Source organism: Adiantum capillus-veneris, chromosome 25 (genome assembly GCF_014529385.1).
Source record: "Adiantum capillus-veneris isolate H3 chromosome 25, ASM1452938v2, whole genome shotgun sequence".
NCBI classification, from domain to species: domain Eukaryota; kingdom Viridiplantae; phylum Streptophyta; class Polypodiopsida; order Polypodiales; family Pteridaceae; genus Adiantum; species Adiantum capillus-veneris.
The window spans coordinates 83,058,543-83,068,083 of record NC_140955.1 but is presented as its reverse complement, the minus strand read 5'-3'; positions in this window follow the sequence as shown (position 1 = coordinate 83,068,083).

The window sequence follows — 9,541 nt, the reverse complement described above, 5'->3', positions numbered from 1 at the left end:
AATGAAAACTTACGTATGTACGCATCTACTGGCTCACCTTCCTTTTGCACTAAAGCTTGTACCTCTTGCCACACTTTGTCAGGATCTTCTATCTTTACAAACTCCACTTCCAATCCATGCCTTAGATTGTCCCAACTCAATCTTACAGGTGGATCCGTTGCACACAACTCCTCTTCAAATGCTTTGGACAAAACTCGTTCATCACTCTTCAAACAAATTTGGAGAAGACGTAACATCTGCGCAGGGTCATGAATCTGGTTGCTAATGCAGACAACCTCCATCTTTTTCAAAAAGTCTTCTACATCTTCATCACTTCTTACATGAAACTCTGGATAAGAGAAAGCCATGGCTACCCAAGTTACGATGCTTTGAGAACCCCTTCGAATACACGTGCAAGAACCCAAAACTTTTTATTGACTCGATTCCCAGAAACTTAAATGGTGCTTGTCTTTAGATAAGGACAAACACATGCACATCAAATGAGTTTTCATAGTTAATAATTGGAATAACAACAGGCAAAGGGCATTCTAGTATCTCTCTTAATCTTCTTGGCCCGAACATAAAGACTATGCGCTATTGGAAAAAAATCTTCCTGGACATATGAACATTTATCTGGATTCTTTGAGTTAAATGAAAAGGAGTGAATTGAGGGACATTTTGATCATCCATTAAAGCCAACCATGAAGCTCCCAAGAAGGCACACCTGTCTTATCCTCTGATTTTGCCAAAACTTCAGCAGCATAACAGCATAAATGGCTTAAAAGACCAAAAACCAGCCATCATAACCTGGAAAATTTTTGGCAGAGTTTCCCCAGAAATAGAGCAGTGAGAACCCAAAATATAGACTGTCTATGTATGCATAAACTGGCAACAATAGAACCCGAGCATCAAGTAGGAATCACTAGTACATAGCCTATGGCGAGGTGACAAAAAGGGTGCTCCAGCTACATGTATCACCGAAAGGATCTCCACATTTGAGAATCCCCCAGCTCAATAAAACCTCACGCTATCGACCCTCACACCAAGGCTAATGCAAATCGCGTATAGTCAAGTCTCAGAAATGACTATCTTCCAGACCAAGTCTCAAAAATGGCTGGGGCTACCAAATAAAACCAAATATGGCTCCACAAAGGCGTACAATTGGCAGTTTCCACAAGTAACGTACAATACCAATAGACAATGCGCTCAAACACGCGCTAAATGATGCATACCCATGACAACTGCAAGTGACTCCACTGCTAGCATACCATTGTACTCCAGCTACCTGTACTTGTGTGGATCACCTTCACCTGTGCCTGTCCCTGTCCCTGTAACTTGTAACCTGGAACCTGTAGTCTGCAATCTGAAATCTCTACTCCCGAAGCTGAAGGTACTCGCAGAAGATCCTCAGTGGGGGCACCAAAAGAATGTGAGCGGGATGGAAACACACAGAACGCCTCTATAATGACCCGACACACACACTCTTGGGATGATACACACACACACTATGGGGCACCACTCGGCTTACACAATCCACCTGGCCGAGACAGGGAACACACCGATGGAGTGAGAGGAGAGAGACTACCCATTTACCCACTCCACACAGAGACACACACACACACACACACACACCCAAAAAACTCAGCTCAAAAGAGGAGAACTTCTTATGTTTAGATACAAATGAGCTTGGTCCAACACCAAGGGGGCAAATAGCTCACATAGTATGGGTAAAATAAGCCAGATACAATCACAAACTGGAGCAGAAGCTTCGCTCATAGGAGAAACTTACACAGCCAAAACACCAGAAAAATAGTGAGGAATTTGGCAAAATGGACAACGCCATCACGTCCGGAACGGCCCAAAACCCAAGTCTACATTGTCAAAGTGCTCAAATCCGACCTCGGATGAGCAGTTTACGGCGAAAATAGGCTCCAAAATGAGCAAAAACACAGTTGCGGCTGTTCCTCCTCTTCTCTCCACGTTTTTTCTGGTCTTCTCTCTGTTTTTTCAGTTCCCACACTTAGCTTTATTACTTGGGCACCCTTGGCCTTTTAGATGACCTCAAACAGACCTTGAACAGGCCAAAAATTGACCTCGCAGTGCATAGTTGTCACCTTTTTGCATCATCCGCATACTTGGCACTCAACTTTTTCCAATAATGCATCCCGCAACCACGTGAAGTGGCCCCAAAAGATGATCCCCATGATGACCTTTCTGCATAATTATCACAAGAAAACACCCACGTTGTGTCCGTACTTCTCCACGTGCAAATATTGACCCCATTCGACCTCCTGACGCCACTATATGCCATCTGACGCACTCGCTTACCTCATGTCGTCGGCCCGCGGATAGCTTCCTCGAGAAGTTGTACGCGCTACCAACTCCTCATTATTATAGAAAAAACACACTGGTACTGGTAATGGTGAAAATCGATGCACTATGTACATGCTGTCCTACCTGTACACATGTGGGCTCCACATAACCACCTGGCTCTGGAAAATGGGCAATCCTTTATTCGATGCACCATGCATGGGTATGTACAAATGCGCAATCCCTTGCTCCAAAAAACTCCTGACAACGTGTAGGTAAAACCTGTTATAAAACAATTAATAAATCGCATTCCGAAGTGATAACGGAAACCTAAATTTATTTATCATCAAGTTTCATCAAGTTTTCAATTGGTTAAGTGGGTTTACCCATCCGATGAATCTTTATAGTGGTTCTCCAAGGAGCCTGGAGTAAAAAAAATTGGTGTACAATGGGCAGCAAACTGTTTTTTGACCATATCTCTTATCTCATGCGTGTTTTTCATATGACACCAAAGAGAGAAAATGTTCTAAATGATGTGTTTTATCTCTCGTGTAAAGGGTTTGGGCTGAATCATAGCAGTTTTTGATTTATGACCAAAACAATGTTCCTACCGCCTCTATGACGTGAAACGAAAAGCGCTTTTTATACACGCACATGACCATAAACACATCATGTGCATAAATCAGCATGTTAAACATGATGAAATAATCATGGGGCAACTTCATACGTACTCGGTTAATCCATACATGCACTTGTATGCGAAAAAACAATCACCGAGAGGGTGACTACTCATAAAAACGACAGAGAGAGAGAGAGAGAGAGAGAGAGAGAGAGAGAGAGAGAGAGAGAGAGAGAGAGGAAAGAGAGATGATGGTTATGAAGTTTAGAGCTTCTCATCATGCTTTAGAATCGATTAGGGACTATCGAAAGGCTTCTTACTTTGCCGCAAGAGAGCAGTGATGAGAGCTACGTAGAGGTATTCACCACGAAAGCTTCCGGAGAGTGTGTACACCGTGAACGAGAGAGAAGATAGTAAGTAGAGAGAGAATGTCCTTCTTCTTCTTCTTCTGGAGAGAGAAGAGCTTATGGAGATGGTGATGAAGAGCTTGCACCACTCCGTATAATAGATACGTATAGCCTTGCGGTAGTAGACGAAATAGACGGCACTGAAAACTGAGCACTCTGTGCCAATTTATAGGTTCTGCAGCTGCCCGGAGTGTGCCCCAAGGTGAAGGTAGCGCTACCTCTTTTGGTTGGAATAGTTGTACAACTTTTGGGACTTTTTTAAAAACAAGCCTTTCCTTTTGGTGGTCAACTCTCCCACTTATCATTCAATCTTTACAATAAACTTGGCCAATTGAACAGTATCTGGCCAACTAATGGAAACCGTAGCTAAACTATGCCACACTGTAATGGCCCGACATAATTATGACTTTCCTATACTGTCCCAGCATATTTATGGTATCACTTTTTATAAAAATAATGCCCGTAAAAATCCCGTATGGTCCCATTTTTGCTCTGGGTGATCATTTTTAAATTCGACAGAGACAAAAATTAATATTGTTATGTTTAGGTCATCATAAAAAGCCCATTGCTTTTCAAAAACGCCAAAAAGCACGAAAAGCTAAAAATAGCATAAAAAGAAAAAAAAATTAAGTTGAACCATGGGTTCCCCTCGTTCACTGGAATAAGAAAGCGGACTCGCTTTTCGCTAAAAAGCACTAAAAATCATGAAAAGCTAAAAATAGAGTGAAAAGCACTCAAAAAGCAGATTTTTACAAAATTGAACCATAGCTTCCCTGAAACACGTAGATTAAGGATCTGACCTTTCTTTTTGCAATAAAGCACCTAAAAGCATGGAAAAGCTAAAAATAGCGGATTTTTCCAAAACTAAACCAAACGTCCGTCTAACCTACTGGAATATGGAAACGACCTTGCTTTTTACTTTAGAACCTTCCAATACTGTCAATCAAGCAACTTAAGTCAAAATTTGATAAAATAGATATTGAAAGCTATTTTTCTTATTTTAAGAAGAGACCCAAAAATTGGGGATCTTACACACACGTAGTCCCATTGACGGGTGTAACCACTTCGACAACCATAGAGCCACAAAATACCGGTAATGACCCATTGAGTGATCTCTTTGGATCTATGGTTGATATTCACATTTCATCGAGATGGATTGATGCACATATTATGCCATAGTCGTCTTTTGGCGAATCCGACCATTAGAATGAACAACAATTGTGTGGCAAAACTCATGGCTTCTATAGGTGAAAGATGTTATCAACATATGATGGCACATATTATTGTGCCAGGAGCTTTTTCTAGGCAAGATTTTGTACCTTTTGATAGGCGTGGTATTTATGGCATAGCGTTGGTGATGTTTGTCACGTTTGATGATCAAATTAGAGCCATTCTAGAGCTTAATCACATGGAGGAGAAAATGTTCATTGTGTGGGATAGGAATCATTGGCTTCTGTTACCACCAAGCGATCACCACCACCAAGTGAGCACCTTTTATGTAGCCATGGGCCGGGCTTGTCGGACCCGCTAGTAGTGTATCATGTTATTGGCCAAGCTTGTCGGTCAGGTAGGAATGGTTAAGAGTGATTGTCGATGAGAGGCGCACTCTAAAACTGGAACCTATGATGTTTGGGTAAGATTGGCTAAGTGTGGAAGCCCAAATGTGAACGGGCAAGCCCATATAAAAGTCAATCTAAACCTAAAATTCCTCATTCTCTCATGTGTGCAATGCAAGAAGAATACTCTTGCTCCATCTCCTTCTCCGTCTCCCTTGTGTACTAGTGTGTGTGTGTGTGTGTGTGCGCGCGCTTGAGAGAGAGAGAGAGAGTGTGTGTGTGTGATCGAGCATAGCAACGGTACTACGGCAGCAAGGCGGTTGAGCGCGGCACAACGACGGCTCCTTCTTCTTTGCGGCGAGGAATCCTCCACGACATCGAGCGTAGAGCGGTGAGTGACACACCATCATCATCTTTGAGCTTACTAGTTTAAGCTAGTTGCGTGCTTGAGTGTTAGAAGCTGGACACACCCTACGGAAACTGACTACTCGGCAGATTATCATTTTTTGTAATTATTCATTTATTGAGAAAACTCGACATTTCACCTTGTAAATATTGGGGCTTACAGAAGTTTCCAGATTGTATCCCAGTTTTGACATTTAGATTGAGTAGATGGTTGATTTGGAACTTTAGGGTTTGAGAATTGTAAGGTATTTATACCACTTTTTGACCTTAATGAAGAAAGCCTTTTGTCATTTTTTAAAAAGTTTTGAAGTCTGTGAGTAAGCGTACTGTGTACGAGAGAGTGTGTGAGCTTCATCTTGACGCTACGTGTGTACCGATGGTCCGAATTGAGTGCAGAGAAGTGCAGCGTGTTGCCCCCGAAGAGAGCTACGCGCCAATACCTACATTGTGCACGTATGGTCCGGTTTTGCGAGCTCCATCTACGAGCTTCATCTGGTGATTCGGTGAGCATACGTTGTCCAATTTTGCATTGCAGCATATCCACACGTTCACATTGAGTAGAGCTACACATTAGGCACTTTAGATTTCGAAAACGAAGACCTGCAAATTTCGGCCAGACATCCTACGTGATTTTGCACCGGGTGTTTTGGGTTGGGGTTTTGGTTCATAGACCTTAGGGAGAGCGACCTAGTGGTGTTACTAGGGTCTCCTTCAAGTTCTGTGGTGTTTCGAGATTGTTTGATGGGTGTTCGGCTCTAGAAAGCGTTGTAGGAAGTTTCCTCTTATGCACTTTTGAAGACTGTGACTTAGACATCAGGCACTTTAGATTTCGAAAACGAAGACCTGCAAATTTCGGCCAGACATCCTACGTGATTTTGCACCGGGTGTTTTGGGTTGGGGTTTTGGTTCATAGACCTTAGGGAGAGCGACCTAGTGGTGTTACTAGGGTCTCCTTCAAGTTCTGTGGTGTTTCGAGATTGTTTGATGGGTGTTCGGCTCTAGAAAGCGTTGTAGGAAGTTTCCTCTTATGCACTTTTGAAGACTGTGACTTAGACATTGGGTAGAGACCTCTGTAGGAATTAGTTAGGAGTCGGTCGAGTGTAGATTGACACCCTATGCAAGCTTCATCCTTAGCTGACAAATCTTGTTAGGTGAGTTCTCGCTGTGCTGACGTCCGTCGTGGTGTATCCGTCAAACATTGGCGCGGCTGCCGGGGACGAAAACCTTAGGTAGGTGACCGAGACTAGTCCTTGATGATAGGGATTTTTGGCTTGCCAAGAGTCTCGTTTTACATTTAGATAGGATCAGAGGGTGGAGGACTCTCTAGGTCTTAGAGGGAGTCTAGGAAGCGTGTGTCTGGCCTAGATCCTTCGACTTACGTAGATTTAGGTAGACTGAGATAGTTTTAGGTATTAGTTGAGTTCTAGAGTAGGAGTTGGAGTGGTAGAAGCGGTGAGAGGAGAGCTTGAGAGTCCGGAGAGGCCAGACAACAACCAAAACACCATTATCACCATTTCACATGATGAGTAGGAGTAGAGTAAGTAGGACATCATGATCCAGGATCTAGAGAACTTCATGCATGTATACTTGCTTGGTAAATTCATCACAAGGTTGTAAAAGATGCAAAAAGACACAAAAGTGTGTTTGAAAGCTGAAGTGAAATCCAAAAGTTACTGTGAGTGTTTCTGATAGAGCTGCAGAGCATCAGGAGCATTTTTGTCAGGAAAAAATTCAATTTTAAGCCAGGAGACATCCTACGCATAGGATGTCTACAGGCTAATCTGGTGGAATTTTGGAATTTTGAGTTGACCAGTGTGTTCAGAAGGTGGGGTTTACCCTATTTTCACCTGGAAAGTAGAAATTTGACCATATCTTGACAGGATAAGGCCAGATAGACTGAAATTGCCAGCAATTCTACCTAAATTGTACCAAAACATTATTTTAAGACCAAAACCATAGGATGGCTGCATGAGCATGAATCTGCATGATATATTGAGTGACTGGGAGGGGTTTCATCTCATTTGGGTGAGAAAATTTGACTTTAGCACTTTTGACTAAAAAAGGCAAGAACAGCTAAAATTGGGGACTTTTGAAATCCAAACCAAAATCTAAGCATACCACTGGGTTGCTGACATCAAGGGGAAGCTGTGGGTCAAGTCTGGGGTCAAACAGGCCAAAAAGACATCCTACGCGTAGGATGTCTTCTGTGTGATTTTGCACTCCAAACCTAATTTTGAGCATATCAAAGTGATCAGCACCTCAAGAGGAGCCTGTGCTTTGAATTTGAAGCCATTCTGATGAAAAAGACATCATACGCGTAGGATGTCTAAAGCAAGAAATTGAAGCCAGATACTGATTGTGGGCATAGCAAGGTGTTGTATAGCCTGAAGCAAGCCTCCTAGTCAATTTTGGTCCAAATTGGAGTTGATTAGACTGATCAAGACCAGCAACAGGCTGTTGGAACAGATTCCTGATCCATTGACCAGCTTATAGGTGTCCAAATCAAAAAGTAAAACCAGCTGTGAACTCAGCACATCAAGGAGAATACATAGTGCAAAAATCCAGGCAAAACGGAGCAGGAGACATCCTACGCGTAGGATGTCTATTGGGGCCTACTGAAGAGAAAATTTGATTGGGCTTAGACAGTGAGGTTCCACTTGGCTTAAGGGTTCCAGATTTTCTTTCAGAAGTGAATTTGGACCTTGTTTGTCCATTTGACGGAGCAAAGACTGAATTCAAACTTTTTCACGTAAATTGACCAACATCCGAGGGAAGTTCAGTTCCAGATTAGCAGACCTAATCCTGAACATCAGCAGTGTATAAAATACAGTAGTGGTTGAGATTAACTCTCCAGTTATACCAATCATTACTAAGATAACCTCTAGCAGTTAAATGTTTTGATTAGATTTCCGAAATCAAACGCTTGTGTACAGGTATATTCATTAGCAGCAAAGTAAGAAGTTGTGCGGAGACTGATCCTTTGCTAGGTGAGTGGTTGGATTTGTGATAAATTGCATTGATAAGTTTGATGAATTTAAGATTAGGAAGATACATTTTTAGAGACCAGAAGGTGGCAGGTGACCAAGGTAGCTTAGTGTCCACCGAGGAGAGTGTAACTCAGGCAAGGCTAGATCCACTAGCACCGATTATTGAGGAAGGTAGTGATACTGACACTTCGTCAGACAAATCTTTCTTCATGATGGGTAGTCAACAGCTAGGAGGTTTCACCTATGACAGACCAATGCCAGGAGGAAGCACCTCCCTAAATCCTTTGAATGTTCCAAGCTCACTGTGATCTTCTTAGAAGGAACAAACTTGAGGGGAGCCCTAGACTATTCTGATTATCGACGACGCAAGTGCATTTGTATTGAAGAAAGGCCAGCTCAGAGATTGGAGATAATTCGAGTCTATGATGATGGAGATAGATTCCAAGATGAAAAGGGGAACCACTACCTGATAGTTAGTAACCCTGAAGATTACAACAGATATGGAGATAACGTGGTGAAAGGAAAAATGGTTTCAGAAGCTTAAGAACCGCCACCAAACATTGATCGACCTGAAGAAATTTTCATGTATAATAAGAAAACAACCAGGACCGTGCATAGTGTTTTATTGGTGGCCTCAGCTTGTCTATTTGCCTGTGGATGGTATGGAGCAGATTTCCTATGTATGACCATGAATTCCTCTAGCAGATATTCAATGACTTCATTAAGAGAATGTGTTCCACGATCACTGACAATTTCTATTGGTAAACCGTATCGTACAAAAAAAAAATCATACAAAAATTGTGCAGTGTTCCGTGCATCTGCTTTTTGCGTTGCCTTGGCTTCCGCCCATTTTGTGAGATAGTCCGTAGCCACAATGATATATTGGGTATGGGTGCGATATGTAGGGGGTGAAATAGGTCCCACAAAATCAATGCCCCATTTTGCAAATGCCCTTGCTCCCATCATTGGCCGTAGTGGCATCTCATCTCTCTTTATCGGCACCTTGGTGTGCTGACATGCATCACAACGCTTTACAAACTCAGCATCCATGTGCAATGTAGGCCACCATATTCCTACGGTTAAGACAATTTTTGTTGTCTTATCGCCCGAAAAATGTCCTCCACTTATTCCGCTATGTGCATGTTCTAGAATCAACAGGTATTCACCTTCCTCCACTTATTCCGCTATGTGCATGTTCTAGAATCAGCAGGTATTCACTTTCACTTGCACAGATTCTAAGTTGATTGTCCTTTCCTCACTTATAAATTTGGTTCCCAA